The 24,591-nt window shown below is 37.8% G+C and overlaps 1 protein-coding gene across 4 annotated transcripts in view; it reads right to left on the reverse strand.

Annotated features, from left to right (window-relative positions):
- tp73 (tumor protein p73) overlaps positions 1-21,550 on the reverse strand; it is a 164,559-nt gene extending 143,009 nt beyond the window's left edge. For 3 of the 4 annotated variants that reach the window (XM_059952184.1, XM_059952182.1, XM_059952186.1), the window contains exon 1: positions 21,430-21,550. The gene's annotated coding sequence lies outside the window, so the exon portion shown is untranslated. Of the gene's footprint in view, positions 1-5,494; positions 5,619-21,429 lie in introns of those variants that run through there. The other variant, XM_059952183.1, reaches the window with a different exon arrangement.
- Between the last annotated feature and the right edge of the window lie 3,041 nt (positions 21,551-24,591).

A 24,591-nucleotide genomic window follows, 5' to 3' on the forward strand; every position in this document is an offset into this window, starting at 1 on the left:
TGGTTTGCTTTTAAATTGATACAGTTAACAAAGCCCTAAAAATCAGCAAAAAATGAATTATATTAGTCTATCCAGGAAATTTCATAAGCATTTGTTTATGCTTTTCATGTAAATTATGATCATCTGTGAAAGCTTATGTATAATGCACACATTTATTCTACATACCCCTTGTTTCAATGCAAGTTATTTCCAATGGGACGCTAGAGGGCCTCAGTGTGTGACTATTAAATTATATAGAAGTCCAGAGAAAATGTAATCTTTGCCAAATGTACTTGCCCAAACCTGCCTGAAATGCTCGTATCACCTTTGATCTGCCACCTTCCATCTGTTCACATCAGCCTCCAGAGACTGAGATGAATGAAACATTGCTATACACCTGAGCCCAAATAAACCTCAAATGGAAGCATGAGTAAAGCTAGATACTCTGCCAAAGCTGGCTTTACAACTGCATCAACAAAAGAGATTCAATTGTTCTTTGCATTACTAATCCACTGCAATTTGTGGAACCTTTGCAAGACCAGCCATTTACCCTTATAATGCAACAGTGTCACAGATGCCAGTTCCTCCATTTGCCTTGTAAATAAGACATGACAAGTTTCTGCAATTTCTTTTGGCATTTGCCTTTGGTCTACTGTTGCTAGTGACAAACATAAAAAACAGATTTTAAAGATTTCAATGGATGTCTTACAAGAAAATGATTGGCAAAAAAGTGAATCTTTAACAGAATGAGACAGAAGAAATTACATTGATTGGAAAGTAAGCCAAATAAATTACACCAATATTTTGTGTCTGTCTTTACAACACAAAATCAGAAAACATCCTGAAAATTATAAAGAAAGGTGAATTAAAGAAATTAATATAAGTGGAACAATGGAGTGAAGATATTAGGGACTGAAAACTGAGAAATCCACAAAATATGATGACTAGTTAGAGGACATTTAGAAAACAATAACAGGATTGAGCAGAATTAACATGAATTAATGAAAGAAAAATCGTACCTGACAAATATATCAAGATTGTAACTAGCAGAATTAATAAGGAGGAAAACAATGGAATTTCAGGGGAATTTCAATTACTTGCCACAAAAAACCTAATTTAACAAAAGTTGATAATCAAGGTTCTTGATTAGCCAGGGCATCAGATGGTATGGGGAGAAGGCAAAGGAGTGGGGATGACTGGAAGAATTGGATCAGCCCATGATTGAATGGCAGAGCAGACTCGATGGGCTGAATGGCCTACTTCTGCTCCTATATCTTATGGTCTTATAAATACTGGACTGGTTAATATATAGAGAGCAATGTACAGATAAACAACTCACTTTATTTTGAGTTAGTGGTCTATGAGTAGTGGGATGTTGCAGAGATCAGTACCGGAGCCTCACTGTTTATAATATGCACTGTTGATTTGAATGAGACCAGACGTCCATGAGACATAGGAACAGAATTAGGCCCATCAAGTCTGCTCCACCATCCCATCATGGCTGATTTATTAATCCATTCAACCCCATTCTCCTGCCTTTTCCTTCTAACCTTTGACACCCTCATTAAATAAGAATGAAGGAATTAAGCATAAAATATCCAGCTCTGCTGATGATACGAAGTTCAATGGGCGTGTGGACAAGGAGGGAGATACAGAAAATTTCAGGTGGATATAGATAGAATAAATTAATGTGCTAGATGGAATATTGTGTGGGGAAATATGGGGTCATACAATATAGGTACAAAACATTAAAAAGTGCAGTTTAGTTTTTAAAATTAACAAGTGTGTTGTTAGCATACATATCACCAGAGGTTTACCTTTATTGCAAGAGGATTTGAGTACAATAATAGAAATAACTTTTTCCTAGTTCATTAGGCTCTATAAGATCTTATCTGCAATATTATGGTTAGGTCTGGTTTTAATACCCAAGAAAGAATAAACATATTGTAATGCAAGGAGTACAACAAAGATAAACCATATTGATTCCCGGGATGGTGGACAGAGGGGAAGGATTATAGAGAGAAGTGGTGGTTGTCTTCAAGGAAAGATAAAAAGACTGTACCTGTGCTCACCAGAGTTTAAAAATATGTAAAATGACCTCACTCATTTTTTTTGAGGGGATAGATACATAGACAAAGTTCTCTAACAGTGGCACATCTAGAACAATTCCAAAATAATTGAGTTAGCCATTCAGATTTGAGAAGAGAAGCAATTTCTCCAATCAGAGGATAATGAATCATCAGCATTCTTTGCCTAAGAGAGGCTGGATGCTTAGTCATTGAGTATATTCGAGTTAAATATGGGATATGGGGTTATTGCAGGAAAGTCAAGCTGGTCTTAGTGAATGGCAAAGCAGGTATGAATGGTGAATGACCTACAGCTGTTTCAAATTTCAGAGTTCATAATGTTCTAACCAGATAATCCATGATGATGCTGTCCCACAGTGCTAAGGACGTGTGCAAGTAGTGTCATATTTCCTAATAAGGCAATAAATAAACATAATTTATGAAGACCACTTCCTCTCTTGTCACTGACAATAATGCCCTCTCTTTGAGATGTAAACTAAATTGGGATTCATTCATTTTCTGTTTGCAAAATATTTTAATAGAAAATTTGAGTAACCAAGCCTATTCACAACAATGTTTGACCTGATGTCAAACCTTCAAAATAAATTTACAGTTTTTAAGCTGAAACTTCTTTCAAACAGTTTTAAGTAATAGGTCACTGTATTTAAGTTATGTGGACCTGTTCTGCTTATGATCCTGTTTTCCATTTACCTATTAAACTAATCACAAATATGGGTAAATAAATGGTGGTACTGATTCCTACTGGAAAAGGGAAGACATTCATGGGTCTAACTTTCAGATAAGCAAAATAAAGCATTGTCTAATATTTCTTTCACAATTAGAGAAAGAAAAAAGTGAACCATTATTTCATCAACAATTTCTCCCTGGGTTTTCTTCTTCAATCTCTCTCTATTTTGTCTAGATGACTTCCTCTGAACTTTCTTCTCCTATTCTTTCTAAAACCAAATGTTTCAATCTGCAATTTCCTTCCCACAACATTTTTGCCCTGTGGAAATCACTTCAACAATTTAACTTTGTGGTGACCTCAGAACATTCTTTCAATCTTCACTTCATTTGACAATGTGCATATTTAAACACAGAGCTTTATGAGTCCGCATATATTTTTTGTATTAGCTTTAATGCTATCTTGAACAATGAGTCTTGGTTCTAAACCCACCAATAATTCACTCTTTAAACATTTATTTCAATTTACTTTAAATAGTTATAAAATTATAATCGAATTGATGATATGTATCATGCCAATTTACCTCCATAGTTGGAGACAAATTTTAATATTTGCTTTTCTTGAGAACTGGGAATTCTTTCTCCAGAAGGCTCTGAATATTGAATCAAATGAAAATGACATTGGCGGCATGGCAACGTAGCGGTTAGTGCAATTGCTTTACAAGACCAGCGATTACTAATCGGGGTTCGATTTCTGTCGCCATCTGTAAGGAGTTGGTACATTATCCCCATGACTGTATGGGTTTCCTCTGGGTGCTCCAATTTCCTCTACAGTCTAAATATCTGTGGTAGTAAGTTGTAGGCATGGTATACTGGAACCAGAAGCATGGTGATGCTTTTGGGCTGACCCCAGCACATTCCTCCCTGTTTTCATTTGACGCCAACTACCCATTTCGATATGTTTTGATGTACATGTGACAAATAAAGTTAATCTTTATCTTTATTTTCGATACTGAAATTGAAAGATTATCATAGATAAGGTAAGAATGAACCAGAATGAATTAATATTCATTAAAGCCCAGAAATATATCAGCCATGGTGTATCTAATAGTTTTCTGACTTCCATTCCATCTTTTATTGGATTGGTATGTGGAGAACAAATGCTCCATTTCCTATATTTCTAGTCTCCAATCAAGACACAAATTTTGTGAAAGGAGATTTCAGTAAATGAAAATTCAATATCATTTCCTGATCCACGATTCCCAGTATATTATGAACACAAAGGAACCATAGTCAAAATCTTCTCACAGAGACAGAAAGACTTCCAAAATTAAAATCTAAATAAAAATAAGAGATACTTAATCAATGTTTAATAGGAAAATTGTTAATTATGGAGGGTTTAGAGTATTACATTGGGTACAGTAAGGCATGATTTTCAAATTTAGGGACCATCTATTTGGACATGTGGTTCAATTCAATATTTTAGATAATCACATTCAACGAAGACCTCCATTTTGAAAATTAGCTTGCTTTTCCCTTTTTAGATGTTGACAGATTGTTTTTTTTCATTCATAGGGTATGGAGAACATTCCAAGCCCAATATTTATTGATATAATATATGAGTTCTAAAATCTAGACCCAATGATAATGAAGGAACAGTAAAAACTTCAAGTTAGAAGAATTTGCAAATTGGGTTAAAACTTGATACTGATCTCTCACATGCCTGCTGCCCTTTCCTCCTGGAAAGTAGATGTCCATAGTTTTGCGACATGCTATTAAAAAGGCTTTGACATTTGTTGCATTACATAATCCAGCATATATTTCTAAAATAGTAGGTGGTCTCAAGAATTTGGAATTATATTGATATTTATATAATTTCTTCAATTACAATTCAACAAGGACAATCTAATATGTATTCGTAGGTATAAATTGAAGACTTCTAAATGAGAGTGAATTATATTTGAAATCCATTATGCACAATTTTATAAATTCTTGTGTTACTTATACATCTGTGAACACAGAAGCACACAAATATCTACCCATAGTCCTAAAATTATTTGTTCTACTATACTAGATATTTACCACACAAGTTCAAAAACCAACATCAAGGAACCATACAGACCAGATGTATGTGGTTTGTTAACCTTTACATGCTGCACATTATACCTCTGATGTTAGACGGTTGTAAAATTAGTTTAGGAAAGCACTTTTGACTTTCTTGTTACAATTTGAAAAATGTATTCAAAGTTCAAAGTACTTTTATTACCAAAGTATGTATACAGTATACAGCCCTGAGATTCATCTTCAAGCAGGCAGTCACAATGCAAAGAAATGCAATAGAAACCAATTAAAGAAAAAAACCCACAGAACAAAGACTCAAGGTGTGAAAAAAGAACAAATTGTGTGAATATTAAAAAGTAAACAAATGACACATAGAACACTAACGAAGGAGTCTCTGAAAGTGAAGTTCCACCCCAGTTGTCTACTTGTAGTATTAACTAGGAAGCATAGAGCATACAGACTATTAAAGTCATAAATGTTACAGTCCAAATGTTCAACTTCATTTAAGGATGAATCTTTCAGTCCTCCAAAATAAAATGTGTGCATCTCCATTATTAGCTTATTACAAATCTCCACTTTGAATCACACCATCACTAGTGATTATGGTTTCAAATGCTTGGGCTAGTCACTGGAATTCTTTGTGAGCCTCCATGCTTTGCTCCCCAATTCAGGCATGTATCCCTGCATGTGTGTCAGTGTTTCACCTGCTCCTGCTCCTCTTCCCTCACCACCATTCAGGGTCCCAAACAGTCCTTCCAGGTGAAGTGCCACTTCACTTGCAAGCCGCTCTGGGTCATCTATTATATCTGGTGCTCCTGGTGTAGCCTCCTATACAATGAAGAAACCTGAGGTAAAATGGGGGACCGCTTCATTGTGCACCTTCACAATAGGTGGGATTTTTAGTGGCTATCAATTCTATTTTTACTTCCCATTCTAGTGTGTTGGTCCAAGCTCTCCTTTACTGCCACAATGAGGCCACACTCAGGGCAGAAGAGCAACACTTCATATTACGGCTGGGTAGTCTCCAACTTGATAGCAAGAACATTGATTTCTCTAATTTCCAGTCTTTCTCTGACCTTGCTCTTCTCTCAGGTCCCGTTAGTCACCATAGTCCTGATGATAGGCCATGGTCTGAAATATTGACATTTATTCCCCTCCATGCAACTTGACCTGCTGAGTTCCTCCATTATTTTATGTTGTTACTCTGAATTTCCAGCATCTGCAGAATTTATTGTGTTAATGTGTTTTTAAGAATATTGGTTGAAAGGCCATTATCATTTAGGGACACCAGAAAGAATACTCCTGTTCCTTTTCAAATAGCTTTTGAGCTCATTTACACAGATCTGACAGCAGAGTCTCATCTGTAAGTCAACAGTCCAAATGTAGTACCATCCCTTTGTACTATTCAGGAATCTGATTTACCTCTTGGGATTAATTGAATCAGCAATGATCAAAATTCACATCATGTTTACCAATTGAAGAAATCTCATGTATAACAATATCAAATTCTATTTAGCAATTAAACAAATAACTTACAATCTCTTGGCCCACTATGTTTGCTCCTTCATCATTTTAATCCTGTACAAGTATTATTTATAAAGGAATAAACTATGCACAGATTTCTTTTTTCAGCATTTTCCTCATGTTTTTTTTTCTTTCCTAAAATGCTGGAGATTTATATTCCTCCTGGAATCCAATCTGAACCAATCCTATTTGTTGTAGTTTTAACAGGATACATTTATTCTGACCAATCTTAGATTACCTTTGACTTTTCTATTTTCTCAAACGTGTCTTTATGAGAAAATGGTAGAACCAAAGATGATTTCTAAAAGAATACAAAATACAGGTGTAAAAATATTCTTCCTTCCATGGGAATAAACATACAATTTCCCATACAGAATCTTCATCCCCAAAATCTCCAAAGATTTTTTCATTGGTAATATACCCATTAGCCCCGGATAATGGTCACTCTTTATTAGGGACACACATCTTCAGACGATGGCTCTGGTCATATCATTCTCCACTTTACATGTGGAGTTCATTCATTTTAAACTGCAGAGGAGATTAAGACTCATTTGCGTATTGTTCTGTAAGTACTGTTGAAGTGTTGTTATAAACATGGCCAAGTATCATGTCAGCCAAAAGCTCTTCAGTTCAGCATGAGTAGGATGACATCTCATCTCAATTCTGTCCTAGCCCAATGTGTTTACACAAGTACACAATTTCAAGAGAGCACTTTGAGTATTATTTCTTACTTTTTTGGGCTCTACAGTGGATAACAACAGCGACCTTCTAGCTAATTCAGCACTGAACAAGACACCAAATTTGGGGTTTTCTAATTTCCTTAGAGCTCATTCTTGCACCTTTTGGTAGCTTTTGATCACTGAGCAACATTATACTAATGGGTTTCTGGAAGTCATTGACTTGATGAAGGGAAATCATGTCAAACTAACTTGATAGAACTTTTGTTTTAATAATGTAACCGAAGAAAGAAATAAGGTTGAAATGGTATATAGCTTTTTGTAAGACATTTGTACAGGTGCAAAATTGAAACTGAGGGCCATGAAATAAAGGGGGAGGAGTAGCTTAAATAGAAAATTTGACAAGAGATAGGAAACAGTGGCAACACTGGGAAACAAACTAGCTCTAAAGCATACTAACTCAAGTATATAAGCAAGCCTCTCCCAAAATAACCAAAATGAAATGAAATTCAATCAACCTGAAACATTGCCAATTTCCTTTTACCAAACAGTTCCAGCCTCTCGGAAGCAAACCTTGATCAAACACCGCCATGAACGAACAAACCCAGATTTGACTGAATGTGTGCTGGCTTTGATCAGGTCAAAGTTACAGCAACATAATCCACAGGGTCAAAAATCACATTAAGACTAAAAGCATAACATTAAGTTTACAATACAGTTTGTTCACAGTAATAAATCTACTGGTTAATATTTGCTGGAAATAATATGAATGTAACAGCTTATTCTTTGTTCTATAACTCAATTCACAAGATATGAGGCTCCTCTCACTAAAGCCACTGGATAGAACACTCTAATATATCAAATAATTTCTTTGTAGACTGAATGCAACAGATTGCTTTTAACACTGGTATCTGTTGCATGGCTCCAGTCAGGGATCCAAAGGGATCCCACAGGGTATCAGATTCCTCACTGGCAAGAATGCCATCTTAAGAGTTTCATATTTTTCATGGATCTGTTGACTTATGAACACAAACTCCAGTTGGTGTATGTTAATAGAAAGACAACCTGGGATGAAAGAAATGAGTACAAATGAACCCATCAGTGAGATATAGCACAGGAATCTGTCAGTGTTTACTGAGATGTTATAAATATTGTGCTTTTATTACACTTCTACACATAATAATCTTCATGAATAAACCTTCAAACCTGCTTCTGGCCCCCACTTTAGTCTCAATTTATACTGCTTGGCAGATTCCAACTATGGAAAGATATGGAATAGCTTAATTACAAACAAAATCTACAGATGCTGGATCCAAGCAATCCACATAAAATGTTGAAGGAATTCAGCAGGTTAGGTAGCATCTATGGAAAGAGTAAACAGTTGATGTTTTGGACCAAGACGCTTAATCAGGACTGAGGGGAAATGAAGTGAAGTAAAGTAAGAAGGTGGAGGGGGGAGCAGAGGAAGAACTATAAGGTAGTAGGTGATATGTAAAACCGGGAGATGGGGAGGGGTGAATTAAAGAGCTTGGAGGTCAATTTGTGAAAGAGGTAAAGAGCTGGAGAAGGGGGAATCTGATAGGAGATGACAGAAGGCCATGGAAAAAAGGGAAGGGGAGGAGCCCCAGAGGGATGCGATAGGCAGGTAAGGAGATAAGGTGAGAGAGGGAAATAGGAATGGGAAATGAAGTTGGAAAGAGGGGGGCTTTACTGGAAATTCAAGAAATCAATGTTCATGCCATCAGGCTGGAGGCTACGTAGATGGAATATAAGGTGTTGCTCCTCCAACGCAAGTGTGGCCTCATCGTGGCAGTACAGGAGGTTGTGAACTGACTGGTCAAAATGAGAATGGGAAGTAGAATTAAAATGGGTGGCCACTGGGAGATCCAGCTTTTTCTGGCAGACAGTGCGTAGGTGCTCCATGAAGCAGTCTCCCAGATTACACTGGGTCTCACCGATGTACAAGAGATCACATCAGGAGCACTGGATATAGTAGATGACCCTAACAGACTCACAGGTGAAATGTCATCTCACCTGGAAAGACAGTTTGGGGCCAACAGTTTGGGGCCATGAATGGTAGTGAAGGAGGTGGTTTAGGGGCAGGTTAGCACTTATTCCACTTGCAAGGATAAGTGCCTGGAGGGATATCAGTGGGGAGGGACGAGTGGACAAGGGAGTCACATAGGGAGCGATCCCTGTGGAAAGCAGAAAGTGGGGGGGGGGGGAGAGGAAAGAGGGAAAGGTGCTTGGTGGTGGGATCCCATTATAGATGATGAAAATTACGGAGTATTATGTGCTGGATGTGGAGGCTGGTGGGTTGGTAGGTAAGGATGAGAGGAATCCTATCCGTGGTGGGGTGGCGGGAGGATTGGGTGAAGGCAGACATTCGCGAAATACAAGAGATTTGGTTGAGTGCAGCATTGATGGTGGAGAAAGGGAAACCACTGTCTTTGAAGAATGAGGACATCTCCTTAGTTCTGGAATGAAAAACCTCATCCTGAGAGCAGAAGCAGCAGAGACAGAGGAATTGAGAAAAGGGCGTGACATTTTTACAAGTAACAGGGTAGAAAGAGGTATAGTCCAGACAGCTGTGAGAATCAGTGGATTTATAAAAGATATCAGTGGATAAACTGTCTCCAGTGATAGAAACAGGAGATGTCTGAAATGGACCAAATAAATTTGAGGGCAGGGTGGAAGTTGGAGGCAAAGTTGATTAAGCCCTTGAATGGAAGATTCTACAAAAAGTACTGGATATGCCCAGTCCATCATGGGTAAAGCCCTCCCCATTATTGAGCACATCTACATGGAGCTTTGTCACAGGAAAGCAGCATCCATCATCACACCACCACCTAGGTTATGCTTTCTTCTCACTGCTGCCATCAGAATGAAAGTACAGGGGCCTCAGAACTTGCACTACCAGGTTCAGGAATAGTTATTACCCTTCCACCATCAGGTTCTTGAACCAAAGGGTATAATTTCACTCAGCTTCACTTGCCCCATCACTGAAATGTTCTCACAACCTATGGACTCACTTTCAAGGACTCCATCTCATATTCCCAATATTTATTGCTCATTTAATTATTATTTCCTTCTTTTTGTGCTTGTACAGTTTGTAGTCTTCTGCAAACTGGTTAAATACCTAGTAGATACAGTCTTTCATTTATTCTGTTAAGGTTATACATTTATTGTGTATGCCCACAGGAAAATGAATCTCAGGGTTGTATATACAGTAATGACAAATATGTACTTTGATAATAGATTTATTGAAGAAAATGTTGAAAATCTAAGGAATTCTGATGCTAAAATTCTGAAACAAAAACAGAAAATATTGGAAACTGTAGGCTAGCAGTATACATGGAAAGAGGAACAGATCTAGTATTTCATGGTGGAGACTCTTTATCAGCACTAGGAAGAAGAAAGTTGCTGTCTGCCCAGGTTCCACAGGAAGGCACAGGCTCCACATCCTCCCACCAACAGTCACCAAGGGACCAAATATGCCTTTAACAGGAAGCTGCGGTTTCAAACTCAGAGAATGTAGGCAGTGAAATGAGAGCTGAGACCTACAAGATCTGCACTGACAGAACATGACATCCTTTACAATATTATTTCTGATAAAACATAAGTTCTGATATAATAGACTTTGTGGTAGCAAACTTACATCTTGACAGATATCTGGAGCATGATTAGTGGAAAATTCCCTATTTGAATGCCTAATTTTAATATTCCATGCCCATAGTTCTCAGAGAATAACTGGAAAGGATGGTAAAATATCAGTGCTGATAACACAAGTGTCATACTTCTGAAATTGTGCCCATTTTAACAAATAGATTTTTTTTAGTATACAAGACATTTAAATGGAATGATAAGGTACATGGTGATTGATTGCATAAATTGATGAACTTCTAAAGCGATGTATCTGCCTCGGCACTGAACTGGCTCCACACTGCAGACTCACTTTTGGGGGTTCTGCAAGTCACGTTCAGTGTGTTATTTGCTTACTTGTTCATTGTTTGCATATATTTTTTAAACGCAGATTGGGTGTTTGATGGTCATTGTCATGTGGGTTTTTTAAAAAAAAGGGCTCTATTGTATTTCTTTGTTTTGTGCCGGCCTGCAAGAACATGAATCTCAAGGTTGTATACAGTATACATACTTTGATAATAAATGTACTTTGACATGCTGCGTTGCCTTCATCAGGGAAAAACTGCCACTAATAAACAGGTTTGGGTCCAGACACAGAAGAGCACTGAAAAAAAAAGAAGAAAAGCTTCCTGAAAGCTCTTTGGAGAACTGCTGCTTTCCCAAGCCCCAGATGACCCCTTCCTGGAGGAGTTCTCCAATAGTGATCACAGCTTCATTTAATCTTAGATACTCGCAAGCTCCTGAGACTGTTGTCCAATTTTCTTCATGCTCACCACATAGAACATAGAAATCTACAGCACTTTACAGACCCAGCCCACAATGTTGTGCTGACCATGTAACCTACTCTGGAAACTGCCTAGAATTACCCTACCACATAGCCCTCTATTTTTCTAAACTGCATATACTTATCCAAGACTCTCTTAAAATACCCTATTGTATCCAACAAGCAGAATTAAGATACAAACTAAAACATATCCTATAAAGTGCAACTCAAGGATTTTCCATATAAAGAATCACTGTTGAAGACCATAAGACTGTAGGACATTGGAGCAGAATTAGATCACTCAGGCCATTGGGTCTGCTCTGCGATTCCATCATAGCTGATTTAATATCCATTTCAACCCCATTCTCCTGCCTCTCCCTGTAATCTTTGATGCCCTAACTAACCAAGAACCTATTCAACTTCCACCTTAAATATACTCAATAACTTGGCTTCTACAGCTGTAAGTGCAATGAATTCCAAGGATTTACCACCCTTTGGCTTCAGAAATTACTCCTCATTTCTGTTAGAAATGGATGCCCTTCTAATCTGAGCCTGTGCCCTCTGGTTCTAGACTCGGCCACGACAGAAAACATCTTCTCTACATCCACTTTATCTAGGTATTCCAATATTTAATAGATTTCAATGAGATCCCACCCCCTTCATTTTTCTAAACTCTAGCCAGTACAGGCCCAAAGCCATTAAATGCTTCAAACATTAACATTTTCATTCCTGAAATCATTCTCATGAACCTCCTCAGGATCCCCTCCAATGCCTGCACATCTTTGCTTAGTTAAAGAGCCCAAAGCTGCTCACAGTACTCCAACTGTGGTCAGACCAATGCTTTATAGAGCTCAGCATTACATCCTTGCACTTGTATAGTAATCTTCTCAAAATGAATGTTAACATTACATTTGTCTTCCTTACCACTGACTCAACCGGCAAAGTTAACCTACAGGGAATCCTGCACAAGGACTCCCAAGTCCCTTTGCTCTTCTGACTTCTCAATTTTCTCCCCATTTAGAAAATAAACAGCGCCTCTCTTTTACTCTTTATATATCTCAAAAAACTTTTGGCATCCTCCTTGATATTTCTGGCTAGCTTACCTTAATATTTCACCTTTTCTCTCCAATGTTTCATTTGTTCTTTCCCTATGTTTTTTTTATTGTCTTACGATGGTTTTTAAAAGCTTCCCAAACCTCTAACTTCCCACCAATTTTTGCTATATTATATGCCTACTCTTTTGCTTATATGCTGTCCTCGACTTCCTTTGTCAGCCACAGTTGCCTCATCCTCCCTTTAGCATACTTCTTCAACTTTGGAATGTAAGTATCTTGTTCCTTCTGAATTGCCCACAGAAACTCCACCCATTGCTGTTCTGCCATCATCCCTGCTAGTGTCCTCTTCCAATCCAGTTTGACCAGCTCCTCTCTCATGCCTCTGTAATTCCCCTTACTCCACTGGAATACCAATACAGCTGACTTTATCTTCTCCCTCTCAACAAACAAGGTAAATTCTATCATATTATGATCACTGCCTCCTAAGGGTTCTTTTACCTAAAGCTCCCTAATCAGATCTGGTTCATTACACAACAGACAATCTAGAATTGCCTTTCCTCTAGTGGGCTCAACCACAAGCTGCTCTAAAAGGCCATCCTGTAGCATTCTAGAAATTCTCTCTCGGGATCCAGCATCAACATGATTTTCCCAATCTGCTTGCATATTGAAATCCTCCATGATTATTGTAACATTGCCCTTTTTACATTTCTTTTCTATTTCTCTTTAAAATTTATATCCCACATCCTGGCTACTGTTCAGGGACCTGTATCCAACGCCCATCATGGTCTTTTTACCCTTGCAGTTTCTTAACTCTACCCACAAGGATTCTACATCTTCTGATCCTATGTCACCTCTTTCTATGGATTTAAGTTCATTTTTTAAACTAGAGGCACCCCACCTCCTGCCTACCTGCCAGTCTTTTTGATACAATCTGTATCTTTGGATGTTTAGCTCCAAACTATGGTCTTCTTTCAGCCACAACTCAGTGATGGCCACAATGTTATACCTGCCAATCTCTCAACATGCTACAAGATGATCTACCTTATTCCATATGCTACGTGCATTCAAATATACTCTAAGACCTTTAGTCCTGTATATGTTATCCTTTTTGATTTTGCCCGTGCTACACCTTAACTCATCCAACTGACTTCAAATTTGTCCTATTGTCTCCCAGACTTTTATCAGTCTTACTACACAAAGCATTAACGTATACTAATTCCCCATCGTCAGCCCCATCACTTCCATTCCCATCCCCCTGCTTATGTGATCTAATAAGTGCTTATTAGACAAACATCACTTCAGAGTTTATGGTTTTTCTATCAATAGCAAAAGTAAGATTCTGAATGCAACTGCAGTACTCAATGGGGAACAAATAAAGATTTAAAACAGAGTGCAAATGTCTCTTGTGTCCGACAATACTGTGGAAATAATTTGTGCATCTCTTACTTATTTGATCTGTTGCTGATAGCAGCATGCAACAAACAAATGGAACAATTTAATTAAAATTGTCCACCTAGCTTTCTCATGCCAGAGTGATCCTTCACAAGTGACAATACAGCATAAGAGCAAGCTTATAGAGCAATTTGTAGAGCTTTGCCAGCCACTATAAAATGAGTAGCTAGTAGAATGTTATAAGGAGAAGAAATACAATGAGAATATTATTCCTTGATGATGGAACAAAGAGAATATTATTCCTTAACCTTAGTTGTTTATGGCGCCTTCCTACTTTGTAAGGATTTACATTCCCCAGGTGCTAGTTCCCACCACACTAGAACCATGACTGACACACATGCTCTTCTACGACATATTCCAATGCACCTGTCTGGCACAATCAAATAAAATTTGATATGATCTGCCTCAGGATTTACTAAAGAGCAGTTGTTTGATGCGGCTGGAGGGGAAGGAGGACGGCTTTTGCACTTTGACATGGCTTGATTATGCAGATCTCCCGAAAAGGCATGTTTGTGACCTCCAACAGCACTCGAGATATATACAGTCATAAAGATTCAATGCCCCCAAAGCCTCAGATAATCTGTTAACTGAATTAAATAATCTTTTATTGAATTATTAATAAGGAAAACAGAGCTTGACTAGATTAAAAAAAACCATCTAGTACTACAGACACATTTAAAGTCTAAAAACATCAGGAATAGGAAGGGAAATCAAGAAAATCTTTAAACACTTGGGAAGAGTGAAAAATAGAGGGAACAGTGAAAAAGGGTTAACAATACATCATTCAACCCAGTGATTTGGGGAGTACTTGAATTTAGTCCTGGAACAATAATTCAGTGAAAGAATGGGAATGTGGAAACAGTCCTTTGGGAAAGAACTTTTCATTAGTATTTAACTGTGGAAAGCCCCAGGTACTTTTCACCTGGAATAAAGTACAACTCTAATTTTCTTACAGACTAGGAGGCTACATTCCTCAAAATTGACATCAAAATCAAAAGCAGAAAAAGCTAAAAACTATCAGGTAGGGTAGCAGCATGGAAGAAAGAAACAGTCGATACTTCTGATCCATATCAATTATTTAACATTTCGTCTTCTTCTAAAGTTCAAAGTAAAATTTATTATCAGAGAACAGGTGTGTCACCACATATAACCTTGAGATTCCTTTTTCTGCAGGCATACTCAGTAAATCTATACAACAGTAATTGTAAACAAGATCAATGAACAACAAACTGTAGAAATGCAAATATAAATAGCAATAAGTAACAAGAACATTAAATAACAAGGTAAAAAGCCCTTAAAGTGAGATCATAAGTTGTGGGAACACCAGAAATAGAATGAGTGTAGCTATCCATTTTTGGTCAATAGCCTGATAGGGCTAGTACAGTAACAGCTTTTGAACCTGGTGGTGTGAGTCCTGAGGCACTTGTACCTTCTTTCTTTCTGAAAGATCATTGATTTCAAAGATTAATTCATAGTCTTCATCTTTGACCAAGTTGCTTATAGCTTTCTCACTGTAAAAGACCCAATGTTTGCATGTTCCACTGGAGCAGGGGCCTCCCAACTTTTTTTATGCCATGGACCAGCACAATTAAGCCAGGGTTCTGTTGCCCCCAGGTTGGGAACCCCTGCACTACAGCTTAAGCAGGACTTTGATCACCTGCTACTCTATGAGTTGAGTTCAGTTGAAGTTAGATGAAGTAGCTCAGGAATAACACCCAGTTGCTGAATTAGCTGCTGGGAGGAACAAGTTTTTCATATTTGTACTCTCTTTCTGCATTACAATACAATCAACTGACACCACCCCCCCCCCACCCCACTCCCCGGAGACCAGCTGGCTATTAACTCAATCTCTCCTCGCTGTATAGTAAGGTGGATTAACACAGTGATGTAACCAGTTTGTAGACTGCTAGTTTCACATTGCTTCTCCATTTACAACTTGTTTTGAGAGTAGCTGCTTAATGCACAATTAATACCTTCAATGCCTTTCAAAGAGGGTAATCACTGAAACACTCATGAAGTAAGAATGAGTGTGGAGTACTTAATGGCATTCTTTACAATAAAGTGGTTTAAATATCATTAACTGCCTTGCTTTGATATTTAGTGATGCATTTCTATTGTGCAAGTAATTCCATAATACAATGGATTCCAGTTAATTGGGACACATTGGGACCAGTACATTTTGGCCCAATTAGTTTCATGGAAATAGTTAAAAAGGTATTAAAAAAAAGTTTAACCGAGTAACTAAATTATGTATTTAAATGAAATACAGAACAAATTAGAATACTATCAATACTACTACAGTACTGTAAAGCTGTATTAGTTCCCAATAGTTATCAGAGGAATTCATCTACTGTGCACTGCCTGTTCTTTTGATTTACTGTAAATGAACAAAATCAGCACAGACACCTAGTGCAGATAATCGACTGCCTTCATACAATGCTTTTGACTATTGAATTCCCTCTAAATCTCTGTTTTCATTGTAACATTCAAGATAATTGTAGATACCTTCAAATTCTTCATAGTTCCTATCGTGATGAAGTACTGAAATTATTTCACTTTCATTCCCGGTCATTTTTGGCAACTCCAAGCCTGAAATGCTTGAAACAATGGTGAGCAACATATGTTTAATTGTCTTAATGCTTATTTCTCACCAACTATCAGTGACAAAAATTATAGCCTTTTGAACACAAACACATGCAACTGACACTAGCATCAAGTAAGCAGCTGCCTCGATTAATCTAGCTTTACTTGATTTGTGGTGTTAATTTTGTTTCTTAACTGATGCAGCTGACCAGCTGAATATTTCCAACATTTTTGTGTTTTTACTTCATATTTCCAACAGTAGTAGTATTTTGTTATTATTTTGTACTCTTGATGCTCTTCAATTATATAAAAAACTAACTTTTTGTGCTGAAGGCGTTTTTAAAAATCACTCCTTTATAATTTGTTGTTTAGGGAACCTCTCAATTCTATCACATATATATCACACATTACACACAACAGTGTACAGAACCCTGCTGAAATAACTCTCCATTCCTGTTACCTACTCTAACAGAAGGGTGAAAAAAATGGAAGGAGTGTTAATTAACTCCCTCTGGACATCTGCAAGAGGGTTAAATTCAAACTGTTCCTTTTCAAACTGCACCAGTACTGCATAATGTAGATACTGCATGTTACATGTACTACATGCTTGAGATTATGCCAGCTAGATACCAGGGTGTACTACTGAAAAGATGACAACTATCTTTTTGGCTTTCCCATTCCTGACCTAACCAATTTAACTTGACTTTAAACCAACAGACCTTGCTTCTTTACTTGAAAAATAGTTTGAATGCTATTACCTATAAAGAAGTTTGATTTACACAACTTGTTAAAATGATACACAGTCCTCTTTTACATGGCAGAGAATTTTGTGATAACGTGTTTGAAAATCATGTTGGTGTTTGTGTGTGTCTGTTTGTATCAATAACAGCACCACTCCATTTCAAAGCTTTCTGCTGTTACCTCCATGAAGGATACCCTGCTTTGGCATTGTCTGTTGCTAATCACATAATTTTGCCACCTGAGAAGGCAACAAAGAAAGAGCTTCTCTGAATGTGCTGCAACACTATTGGCTTAACAGAGGAGATGCAACAGACCCAATTAAATCACACTTTGGACGTCCTGAGGTTTGGATAGGTAAGGGGAATCATGGTGACATTCCAGTGTTTGGTAGGGAGCAGTATATCAAGTCCAATGCCATTGATAATCACTTGGAAGAATGTCCAGACTTCAATTTCTGGACACTGCATATGCCACTACACTATTCTCCACCTTGGAGGAACATTACTATTAAGGAACAATGGCAATCAAGGACAAACATCTAGTTTCTTTAACCACATATGGATTATTTTTTAACCATTCTTGCATTGATGATTTTGGCAATGTGTCTCTCCAATGATGAGTACACAATAATGATGCAAACAAGTATTCTTAAATCAATCAAGGAAACACTGAAGCTATGCACCTATTGTTCTTTCCATAGACAAGAACAATAGAACACTCCACTGCATTGGTTTGGTTATCACCAACTAGGAGAATGAAAGGAAAGGTCTTGATTAAAGACCTTTTAATTAAAGTCAAAACATTTGATTGTTTAGAGCAGGAAGAGGATGACACTATCTTGTTGAAATCAGTGATAATGACTCACCAATGACACTACAGAGCTACCTGAAGTGACCATTTGCACCAGAAGGCCAAGGAAGAAAGAAAAGGGGAGGAGTACCCTTCTTTCTTTTTTCCATAGCTTTCTGCCCGCTCCTATTAGATTCCTTCTTTTACCAATCAACTTCCCAGTTCTTTACTTCACCCCTTCCGGTTTCACTGATCACTTTGTGCTTCACCCTCCCCTCTCCCCACCTTTTAATTCTGATTCCTCATCGTTTTTTCCTCCAGTCCTGTTGAAGGATCTCAGTCCGAAATGTCCTCTTTTGCATAGATACTGCCTGGTCTGCTGAGTTCCTCCAGCACTGTGTGTGTGTGTTGCTTGGATTTCCAGCATCTGCAGATTTTCTCTTGTTTGTGATTAAATATAAACACATAAGGTAACATACAAACATTGATTGTATGAACAAAAAGTGATGCTAGGCTGTATGTTAGGTGACTGATGGGAAATAATAAAATAGTGGTGGAGGTGTTGATCAGCCTTACTGCTTGGGGAAAGTAACTGTTTTTGAGTCTGGTGGTCCTCAATACTGTCACCTAAGGTAAAGAATAATGCACATAAAACTGCATATTCCACATTGTGCTTTCTGTTTTATTGTTCACCCTCATAATCCCCGCAGCAAAAAACATTAATGGTCTAGATTCACAATTACAAAACTTATAAAACAAATTAGTTTTAATCTGTAGTGTTATTTAAACTAACAGGCTTCACAATTATATTTACTATTTACTCCTGTGCTTCCCTTTAATAACTGCTTTCCAAGATGGTTTCCTCTAAGCAGTGTTCCCCTGTACAGTATTTGCATGCAGCAAGTCAGGGAAAGGCTGGTCTTTTGCAATGGCGGGGGTCAACAAACTATGAAGATCAAATGAGAGACTTATGGATCAAATAAGGACTGCATGATCTTAGCAATCAACAGCAGCATTCTGGGTTAGCTGGTTCTGGGGAGAAAGTGCCAATAGTTGGAGCAAAAATACTGTCATCTTAGTAAGAGCAGTAGTTACTTTTGCCACAGAACCATTGGCATTTTCCTGGTATAGGCTTTAGCAGGCTGGTGGAGGCAAGGTTGCACTGTTGTCATTCTTGCTCCAGAACCAAGGCCAATGCTTGAATCCAGCAGCATTTAACATGGCAGGCATGGCTGGCTGCAGCAATAGGGAAATAAAGGCACTGTGTAATGTTAAATGCATATACCTTATTACATAGAAGGGTGTATCAGTAGGATCCAATGTTCCCTGCAGAAGCTACCTTAGAAAATGCATTTAAAGGCAAACAAATATCAAGTCAACAATAACAAAAGGAGAAGTTTAATTTCCAGAGTACTTATTGCCAACATTTTGTTAACCACTGAATTGGAGGTGTGACCCACAGTAAAATCTAGTGACTGATAAACAAAGTTAATTTAGTAAATTAATAACAGAAAATGCTGGTAATAGGTCAGGCAGCCTGAAACATGAACATTGTATTTCATTCCACAGATGCTGCCTGCCAAATGTTTCCAGCTTTCTTTAGTAAATAGTCTGGTTAAAGAGCAAAGGAAACAACTACAGAAACTTCTCCTAGTAAAAACAGGGCAATATGAATGAAGACTATTTGCATAAATTCAAATCTTTATGATTCTCTGACCAAGTTATCAATACTAGCTTCAGGCATACAATAATTTGGCTTCACTATCAAATAAAAGAAAAATAAATAAACTCATTTGAATAGCTGCAATTAAACCAACACATATTAATAGGAACAAATCAATCTATTCAAGTGATAATACCCTGCAGTAAAATGTTCTTCCTATTATTTTTGGAACATCATTTTTCATTCTGGAGCTTCCAAACAGACACAAAGAATTTTGAGCTTTACAGAATAATCAAGTGAAAGAAAGAAGAAAACCCTTAACTTTGAGTGGAGTCATTGGGATGCTGTTGTGATGGAGTTTTTTTAGCAGGCTCTCTTGTTTTTATGAGGCCGAGTTGAGTTGCTGGCTCAACACTCAACCCAACACGGATGGAAAGCAAGCAAAGGAGCTAGCTGGATTTGAACTTGGGAGCCTTCGCTGCGCTGATGCCACCACGCCACCAGCCAGCTTAATCAAGTGAAATCTATATGAAAATACTTCCAGGAAGTCCACAAACATCCATAATACTTGAAGATGAATGATTAAGAATGCTTAAGATTTATTCGGAAGAACCTTCAAATGATTTAGGAATGTTTCAGGAACAACTTCCTCCTCTCTGCCATCAGATTTCAGAATGAACAATGAACCAACCTATGAACACTACCTTACAATTTTTAATCTTCTAGCACTATATATATATATATATATACTTATTGTAAGTTATAGTATTATGTATTGCACTATACTGCTGCCATGAAAAGCAAAATTTCACAACATGTCAGTGATATTAAACCTGATTCAAATGTCATGATTAAAAGTAAAAGACTACTTGTCACAAAAATCAGATAATAATGAAATAATCAATTTTAAATAATCCATCTGGGGTTATAATCTGTATGCATTAAGTAAATTATGATTGCAAATGCAGTTATTCCAGAGAAGGGACATTTGATTAAGCATGCAATCTCAAGGTTAAACATGTTCAGACTGAACATGACAAGTTGCAAATGTTTTGAAATAGTTAGCTTACAAGATAAATCATGTACAATTTCATAAGATAGCATTTTTAAAAGAGAAATCAGATGCTTTAAATGGAGTGTAAGGAAAAGTTCTCAAAGTAAAATGGTCACTTTTCTTTCTGAACATTTCTCCCTTTTCAGTAAGTCGTCAGTCTTGCAGTGACTGAGTTCTAAGAACCAAGTGCCCTCTTCCACCTTGCAGACAAACCTGAAGATTGGGAGCTAACCATCTTTTCTTCATGTAAACCTTCAGAGTTGCTTCTCAACGGTCAATATTGCAGCCATGAATCACTGGATCCCGAGAAGGAGTATGAACCAGAATGTATTTCCTTTTCTCAGTCATACTGGCACGTGAGCTGAAATTGCTAATTCAGCACAGTTTTCACTAATTTGGTGTATTTGGCAGAACGGCTCTCCAAGTTTATACTTGACAACTGTGTCAACGGGATACATACGAATTATGAACTGCTTCAGCCATATCTATTTTGTACAGAATCCACATACAAAGGGTTAACTTCTTTTCAGAATTCTAGAGACTAAAGACAAAGCTCTGAGTGAAGTACAATAGCCCAGCTCCTGAAGTTCTAAATAACCTCCCCCGCACAACTTAACTGCACGTTTCCTCCTCTCGGTTTTAGAGAGCACCAACTCGTTAACGTTTAAAAAGCGCTTCATTAGCTTGTTACTGTACCTGAAGATTTTTTTTTAAACTCCACAGGGATCTGGTGAGCAGGAGTGGCCTGCTATTATGAAACCACATTATTTACTGCAGCTCAGCATGTAGCGTCCCTGTCGCCATGGTGATGGCATCTGGTGCCGAGAAAGATTAGATGAAAGTGTGGCAAAGACTTTTCCAGGCATGGAGGCTGAGCTTTGGGCGGAGACTGCAAACTTGGTGAGAAAGGCATTCACAAATAAGTCAATTGGACCAGTGACAGACAAACCCGATTTAAAGGGGAATGGGACAATAACACTTGTAACTCAATGATGTCACTCACTATTAAACAAAAAGAATTTTACGCTGTGTAGCAGTTTTCCCCAATGCCTCAGATACTTAAAGTGTTCTGTGGACTACCTTTGTTTCTGATTTGTTGATCTCAGCCAGAACTTTACAAATGGCTTCCTTGTCCTTTAAGTATGCAAAGAAGAAAAAATCTAATCTGATTCCTGATGCACACTGCTATCCAGTAGTTCCCACAAGAAGTATATGTATGGACATCTGAAGAGAACAGGACTGGGCTTAAAATCTATAGTCTATCCAGTGTACAGAAATCCATTTGAAAAGATAAATAACAGTGATAGGAGTAAAGATATAATTCCAGAAACCAAACTCTGTTAATTCATCTATGATAAAGGCAGAGCATGCTACAATTTATCCAGACTTACTCACACATTCAATCCCAGAATATGGCTTTCTTGAAAGTAATCTAATTTCAACTTGAATGCAGCGATGTTATCTACTCCCACAAGGAACCCATTCCACAGTTTTACTTGAAATGTGATGTTCAGCACGGTTGAAAATGCACAAGCACCATTCACTCCTCAGATTCCATTATATGCACTAATTGTTCATTCAAAAGCCATAAGGCCAAGTAAAGGCTTTGAGAAATGTAGAAATTGAGGTAACTGGGATAAGAGGAAGGAGCTTGTATACAGTTATCTAGTGGAAACTACTGCAGTAAGATCATTTGCTGCTACTAATTTAGCACAAACACAAGAGACTTTGGAGATGTTGGAAATCCACAGTAACACACACAAAATGAGGTCAGGCAGCATCTATGAAAAAGGGTAAAAGAGTGATGATGTGTCAGGCTGAGACTCTTCACCCAGCTAGCCGAGTTTCTCCATCACTTTGAGTTTATTAACCAACATAGCAGCTGTTTCAGAAGTCAGGACTGTCTAACTCATCCATCTCAGTTCTCTGCATTTCATGTGTGTTGCTCTGCATTTCTGACATTTTTCTGTGTGATGCCAAACTTAAACGGTTACCAGACTTTTAATTCTGGTTAGCATTAAGAATTAGAACAAAGAAATGATTATGATATGACTAGGTCAATATGCCCTACAGTTTTGTTTCTGCTCAACAAAAAAATGACAGATTTGGACCATAACTTTTTTGCACATTATCTTTTAGAGTCATAGGGTCATAGAAATATACCGCACAGAAACAGGCAGGCCCTTTAATCTAAGCCAAACCATTTAAACTGCCTATTCCCATCAAGCTGCACCAGAACCATAGCTCTCCATACACCTACTATCCATATGCCTATCCAAACTTTTCTGAAACATCAAAATCGAGCTTGCATGCACCACTTGTATTGGCAGCTTGTTCCATATTCTCGTGACCCTCTGAGTGAAGAAGTTCACTTTCATGATCCCTTTAAACTTTTCTTGTGTCATCCTTAACCAATGACCTCTGGTTGTAGTCCCACCCAACCTTGGTGGAAAAAGCCTGCTTGCACTTACCCTATCTATACCCCTCATAATTTTGTATACCTCTATAAACCTCCTCTCAATCTTCTATGTTCCAAGGAATAAAGTCCTCACCTATTCAATCTTTCCTAATAACTCAGATCCCCCAGACCTGGCAACATTCTTGTAAGTTTTCTCTGTACTCTTTCAATCTTATTTACATCTTTCCTATAAGTAGGTGACCAAAACTTCACACAATACTCCAAATTAGGCTTCACCAATATCTTATACATCTTCAACATAACATCCCATCTCCTGTACTCAATACTTTGATTTAGAATTCAAAATTCAGGATCAGGTTTCTTATCACCGGCATGTGATGTGAAATTTATTAACTTAGCAGCAACATTTTAATGCAATATATAATAAAGAAGAAAAATAAGATAAATAAATAAATCAATTACAATGTACATATATTGAATAGATTGAAATCATGCAAAAATCCAGAAATAATATGTATTTAAAAAATGAGGTAGTGTTCATGGGTTCAATGTCCATTTAGGAATCGGATGGCAGAGAGGTAGAAGCTGTTCCTGAATCGCTGAGTGTGTGTCTTCAGGTTTCTGTACCTCCTACCTGATGGTAACAGTGAGAAAAGGGCATGCCCTGGGTGCTGGAGGTCCTTAATAATGGATACTGCCTTTCTGAGATACCGCTCCTTGAAGGTGTCCTGGGTACTTTGTGGGCTAGTACCTAAGATGGAACTGACTAAATTTACAACCTTCTGCAACTGCTTTCAATCCTATGCTGTAGCACCCACCACCCCACCCACCATACCAGACAGCCTGACATAATGCTCTCCATGGTACATCTACATAAGTTTTTGAATGTATTTGTTGACATACCAAATCTCATAAAGCTCCTAATGAAGTATAGTCACTGTCTTGCCTTCTTTATAACTGCATCAATATGTTGGACCAGGTTAGGTCCTCAGAGATCTTGATACCCAGGAACTTGAAACTGCAAACCAATGTGCCAGAAGTTTTCTTTATGACCTGATCAACCTATGATGTTACTTTCAACGAATTATGGACCTGTATTCCTAGATCCCTTTGTTCTACTACACTCTCCAGTGGCCTACCTCTCACAGTATCCTGATTAGTCCACCCAAAGTGCAACACCTCACAATTCCATCTGCGATTTTCAGCCAATTTTTCCAGCTGGTCCAGATCCCCTTGATAGTCTTCCTTGATGTCCACTACACCCCCAATCTTGGTGTCATCCACAAATTTGCTGATCCAGTTAACCATATTATCATCTGGACAGTTGATAAAGATGACAAACAACAACAGACATAGGACTGATCCCTGCAGCACTCCACTTGTCACATGCCACCAGTCAGAGAGGCATCCATCTTGAATGCCAAGCGACTGAACCTTCT

The sequence above is a fragment of the Hypanus sabinus genome, chromosome 27 (genome assembly GCF_030144855.1).
Source record: "Hypanus sabinus isolate sHypSab1 chromosome 27, sHypSab1.hap1, whole genome shotgun sequence".
Classification (NCBI taxonomy): Eukaryota; Metazoa; Chordata; class Chondrichthyes; order Myliobatiformes; family Dasyatidae; genus Hypanus; species Hypanus sabinus.